The sequence below is a fragment of the Alexandromys fortis genome, unplaced genomic scaffold (genome assembly GCF_014885135.2).
Source record: "Alexandromys fortis isolate MF-2015 unplaced genomic scaffold, M_Fortis_MF-2015_v1.1 scaffold_38, whole genome shotgun sequence".
Lineage (NCBI taxonomy): Eukaryota > Metazoa > Chordata > Mammalia > Rodentia > Cricetidae > Alexandromys > Alexandromys fortis.
Window position 1 is genome coordinate 2,530,543 of NW_026067916.1, and position 6,000 is coordinate 2,536,542.

The window sequence follows — 6,000 nt, forward strand, 5'->3', positions numbered from 1 at the left end:
CAGTTGCTGCTGTAAAGATACCCATATAGGTGTTCATGGGGTACAGTTTTATTTTGCTTGTTTGTATTTGTACTGTCTGTAACTCTTTACTGAGTCAGGGGTATGTTCTCTGTCATGCTTGCCTTCTGCCCCACCGCATCAGAGTCTTGTCTCTAGTAGCTTTGCCTATCCTAGAGGTTGCAGTGTTGACCGTGCTTTGAGCCTCCTGCCTTTGTCTACGGAGTACTGCCAGCGATGCTTTTGTTCTGGTGAAGGGGACTATCCATCCCTTCGCATATCCCGTGTGGCAGATGGGGTAAAGCAAACTGTGGATTTAAGAGAGGACACACTGAAGGGTAATTGAGGAGCACCAGTATTTCTCTGTCAGTTCTGGTTCAGTCTTGTGTGTTTAACAATCAGCACATCTGAGTTTGTACAGCCACTGTTCACATTGGTCATCGGAGAAAGTACATGACCACTTCCCTCGTGTCTTTCTCCATCCTTCTCTCTGCTGTCTGCACTGTCTGGCTGAGTGGCACCCTCACTGTGGCAAGGACAGCAGGAGCCCATAGCTTGCTGGTAGGATATAAGTTGAAATACAAACCGCACTTTTTCGTAAATATCCGAGAGATGTGCAGGGAACTTGCTGAGTTCAAAGCAGGACAAACATCCCTCTTAGTTTCTAGTGTGTCACTGTGCCGTCCTCTGCTCTGACCTGAAGGGTTAGGCTGAGAGCCTCCTGCTGGTCTGTCTACCATGTTAGATCTGTTTAACAGAGGGATATTTGTGGCTGAAATGACGGCAATATGAATCTGCTTTTAAAAATAGCTTAATAATTCCTTGTATATTTCCAGAAATAGTTTTATTAAAAGCAAGGATATGGTAAATGTAGCCATATAAGAATATGACCCCAAATTGTAGTAGAGTTGGCTAAAAAAGGGAAAAAGATCCTATACACTTGGGTATTGTGATTTACCCTTCTTATCAGGGTTCATTAGTTATACAAACTATGACATGAAGCAGAAATGAAGGAAAGTGCCCTGTAATGGAGCCACGGGCTGTGGGAAAGTTCCAGAAGTTCAGAAGGGGCCCAGTCATCTGAGGCCCTAAGAGGGTACACTCTGGAGATGGTGATGGTGTGTGTGTGTGTGTGTGTGTGTGTGTGTACATGTGTATATGTTTATGTGTATGTTTGTTTGTATAAGTCTTTTGTATTTACTTTTTTAATGGCCATGAAGGATGGATTTGTTAATGTACTCAAAAATATCTGGATCAGTACCTGGTGCTTGGCAAATGCCTAGCGCGTGGTAACTGATCCCCCTGGTCCTGTGATGCAGGCAGGGGAACGTTAACAGAAAATTTGACGTGCTCACATTCTTCCCCCATAGGAAAGCAGCATGAACTGGTGTGGATGGCCGGCATCAGCGCAGTGCAGTGCAAGGCGCCTAGTCTTTAAAATGTGGTCCTTACTGTCTGGTTGATAAAGATCTCCTGGGCCTCTGCTGTCCTTTCAGAAGAATGCTGAGATACCTGGTGCAGACTGTGTTCCCTGGAACTGTGCAGCACACACCCGCACATGGAGATCTGAGTCCCTGAGGTCTGTCATGCTCTTAGAGCGTCTTTAGAGTGTGTGCTGGTCTCATTGATGAAACGGGGCCTCTAACTAGATGAGATCCTGAGCTCCCAATTTACAGATAGCCTATATTTAACCGAGCGCCTGTATCCAGTGCCGTCCCCTTCTCGCACAGTTCACACCCAGGCTATTGTGACACACCTTATCAGCGTGAGTCACCTAGTGCCTGGGTGGAGGATTTCTCACCCTCCTGGGAAGTCCTTCCCATTCCAGGCTGTCTTTTGTCAACTGGAGCCCCAGTTGCTGGTGGTGACCAGCGATCCTGCTGCTGTCTCCCAAAGGTCTGAGGTGGTTCAGTGCGTTGATGCTGGAGCTTAGGAGGCGGCTCCAGAGCCGCAGCAAGGCTGGCTGTGCGGCCGGCTGCCCCAGGCAGTTTCTGAGGACGAGAGGCGGAATTCCACTGTGTGCCTGCCTGAAAGACCAAGTGTGCTGCTCGCTGGCCTCCCTGGCAGGAATCTGAGAACAGCTCAAGAAGCAAAATCAATCAAGTCCCCCACCCTCGTCAGCCCAAAGAGCAATCAGGGTTCCCTGGGAGGGGGAGGGAAATGGGAGGCGGTGGCGGGGAAGAGACAGAAATCTTTAATAAATAAATAAATAAATAAATAAATAAATAAATAAACACACAAATAAGAAAAGAAAGAGGGAGAGAGGGAGGGGGAGAGGGAAAGATGGAGGTAACAAAACCAGAGCTTGGTGTGGCGGCTCATCTTGTAATTCCAGTACTCAGGACCTGAAGTAGAATAATAATCACCAGTTTAAGACCTGCTTGGCCTATATAGTGAGTTAAAGGGTGGCCTACAATACGGAGTGAGTCCCACGTCTTAAGGCGAAGTAGGGAAAAATGAGGAAGACGGGAAGGGGAACAAGAAAGAGTTTGATACTGTTTCCTTCTATCTCTATCACTGGAGATAAACCTTAATAAAGTATGACTTTCTTCTCAAAAAAAAAAAGAAGCAAATCAATTGAATTTCAACACAAGGCAGAGAAAATTGACACCGTCCCCACAAGGCCACTTCCTTTGGGAGAAAAAGTTTATAAAGTATATTATTTGCTTTAACCAAGTGCTCTAGGTCCTCAGAAGAATACGTTCAGCTTGTCTTAACTTTGAGGTGAAAGGAACTGTAATGGCGGGTGATTGTGGCTTGTATGTGTTGCTTATGTAAGTTAGGAGATTGTAAATTAGACGCTCATTGTATCGTCTAAGCCTTGTAGCACATACCCGTAAACCTAGCCACTCCGAAAGCCCCAGGAAGGAAAGCTTGGGCACCACCATGAGACCCCTGTCTCTGGCAAACAGTGAAAGAATATGAAAATGACAGCAACATATTTTGGCACTGATAATCATGATCCCGAGTCTGAGTTCTGCTTTCTAGGTATGGCTAAGATGCTGTGTATTCAGGTTGCACATGTGTAGAGTTTGCTCATTTGCACACAACATAGAGGTGAGCCTGTGTCTTGGTGTGAAGAGGAGGGGAGGGAACGGACACCTGTCCTTTTAGTCACACTGTGTGTAATGTCGGCACACTCTGAAGTGTTTAGAAGATGGGTGGAGACGTGTGTGTGTGCGCGTGCGCGTGCACACACACATACACACACGTCTGTTTCCTATCTAAAGCTCTTTCTAGCTTTCATGACTCTCTCTATATCAACAGCAACACTATTTCCTGCACATTTTCTTGAACTGCTTAACATGACTGACTTGGCATTCATTTTGTTTCTTTAGGTAAATACTTCTGAGAAGAAACCATTGCTTGTGGTTATTCTGTCCACCTTTTCCTCATGAGGGGCTAGAGTCTCCCAGGAGGAAGCCGCTGACCTTGCTGCAGTGGGCCTCTTGCCAGTAGGTTCAGAACCCTGCTTTACTATTAATCCCTTTTTATTAAGGGTGTCTGTTTTTGATCTCTGAGGAGCGGCGGTACTTCGCTTGTTTCCATAATTTTGGATTCAGTTCCTGAGCCAAGCATTAGTGAGCAAATCTGTGCTTAAAGCTTTTGGTCATATTCTTCTATTTTAGTGTCTCTCTCGAAATCCATTGTGCCCACCAGTCACTTTCAACTTCGGTATAACAAAACCAGATTTCCAGTCAGGCTGATGGCTGAAGAGCTGGCTCCTTGATAATGCTTGCCTTCTACGGTACTTTCCCTCCACAGAAGAGAAATAGTTTTGCAGAAAATAAGTTTACTTTTATAGAATCTGAAGCCAGTGAAAATTATTTATAGTATCAATGAGAACCTTTCAGTAGATAATACTTGCCAAGGCTAATGTTTACATTCTACTTTTCACATTTTACTTAAAAATACCTTTTCTGCAAAATATTGAGTTTCATTATAATATTTTAATATAAATAAATCATCTTTGTGCTTCGCTTATACTTGCTACCTTTTGCCTAAAACCTTTCTAAATTGACTTTTTTTTTTTTAGTTGCTATAGCAGTATTTAAAGCCATTCTCTGCATTTGCTGTGCTCGGTGTGAAAGGTGCTGTCATGAGGTCTGGGGACCGAATGGTGGATGGTGTGGCCTTGGCGTTTGCCCTCCAAGACCTCACAGTGCACTGGAAAGTAGGCTAAAATAAAATAAAATAAAATAATGTTCAAGAATGTGTCAAAGTCAAAAGAAATTTCTAATTTTGCTAGCTCCAAAACGAACGAAACCTAACAAACACTATTTGAGAGATGATGACTTGTCGCCCTGGGTTGGGATGAATGCACTTTTCCCATGAAATGTCTCATTTACAAGCATTATAATACTTTATTTTCTGAGTTTTTAAATGTGTCGCTGAAATCGTAGGGTCTCGGTCATTTTCTCACGGCCATTTGAGATCTTCCGTGCATGCAAGGCCTTGAAACACAGGCTTTGAATTTCCATGTGCAGCAAACCCAGAGGAAGAACAAAAAGCATGGCTTCTGTAAAATTTAAGATTCCAAGTGGCGACGGGGCTCCCCTCCCGTTGTGTTTTCACCAGAGGACATCCAGCTCCAGCTGCAGTGGCAGGCCATGGCCTGAGCCGTCACTGTGCGCTGGGAGTTTATCTGAGAACGGTCATGTTAGGTCATGGCAGGAAGAATCGCCTTCCTCAAAGCTAAACAAGCAACAACCTGTAGCCCCTTCAAGGCCTCCACAGGCCGTCTGCAGTCTGTGCTGCCAAGAAGCTTTGTGCTCACACCCAGGGCCAAATGGTTTCCTTTTTGTTTTTTAAATTAGAGCAGGAAATGTCTATTAGGAACTTAATATCTTTGTCTCCCTAAAAATAATTCAGAAGCAAAAGCCAATTATTGTTATCTTAAGAAGTTAGTGGTTTTTAATTATTTTTTTTAAAGACAGCAAACAATATAATGTTTTTTTTTCTTGGTTTTTCGAGACAGGGTTTCTCTGTTGCTTTGGAGCCTGTCCTGGAACTAGCTCTTGTAGACCAGGCTGGCCTCGAACTCATAGAGATCCGCCTGCCTCTGCTTCCCAAGTGCTGGGATTAAAGGCGTGCACCACCACCACCCGGCTTATAATGGGTTTCTTAATGGCACTTTTGGACGGATATTTGTTATTCTTTGTTCTCCTTCCTCTCCCGCATCACCACCTTCCCTTGTTCCCCATCTCCTTGCTCGTGTTCTGCCTTCCTTCCGAGGCCACCTTCAGCTGTATGCCACGTACATCTTTGGCCATTCTTTTTCTCTACTACTTTTCAAACCTTCCTTCCTCCTTTCTACTTTGATGTTCTACACACACACACACACACACACACACACACACACACACACACACAGTCTTAAATTCTGTACCTGAGAAAACTTGATATCTGACTTTCTAGCCTGACTTTTGTTGCTTAACATAATTGTTTCAATTTTTTAATGGCTAAATAAAGTTCCATCATGTATGTATATCATATTTACTTTTCCTTTCGTCTGCTCGTGGATGTGTAGCCGGCTCTAGATGTTGGTTATTGTGAATAGTGTAGTAATAATATGGGTGTGCAAGAATCTCTGTACAGTGCTGATTTCAAGTCCCTGGGGCACATATCCAGGCATGTTGTAGCTTGCTGGCTCATATGGCCATTCTGTTCTCAGTGTTCTGAAAAACCTCTACACTGACTTTCATCCTGGCTCCATCAGTTTACTGGTTCTCACCAGCATTTCTAGAGGCTCCTCTTCCCCATGCTCCCAAGCTTCTGTTGTCCTTTGTCCTCTTAGGGACAGCCACTCTGACTGGGGTGGGACGGAGTCTCAAAGCAGTTCTCATTCAGAAGGGTCAAGGAGGAATGCCTGTTAGAAGTAGATAGGGCAAGAGCCAAGAGACTTTAATACAGTTGATAATGATTACAGTGACCACAAATGATTATGGCTGTTCCCTCCCTCCCTCCCTCCCTCCCTCCCTCCCTCCCTCCCTCCCTTTCATT

General features: G+C 44.5%; 1 protein-coding gene across 7 annotated transcripts in view; it reads left to right on the top strand.

The window, feature by feature from the left end:
- Cdk14 (cyclin dependent kinase 14) overlaps positions 1–6,000 on the top strand; it is a 575,534-nt gene that overhangs the window by 50,192 nt on the left and 519,342 nt on the right. The window contains exon 1 of one of the 7 annotated variants that reach the window (XM_050139714.1): positions 3,439–3,452. The exons of the other annotated variants lie outside the window; for them this stretch is intronic. The gene's annotated coding sequence lies outside the window, so the exon portion shown is untranslated. Of the gene's footprint in view, positions 1–3,438; positions 3,453–6,000 lie in introns of those variants that run through there. 7 annotated transcript variants of the gene reach the window in all.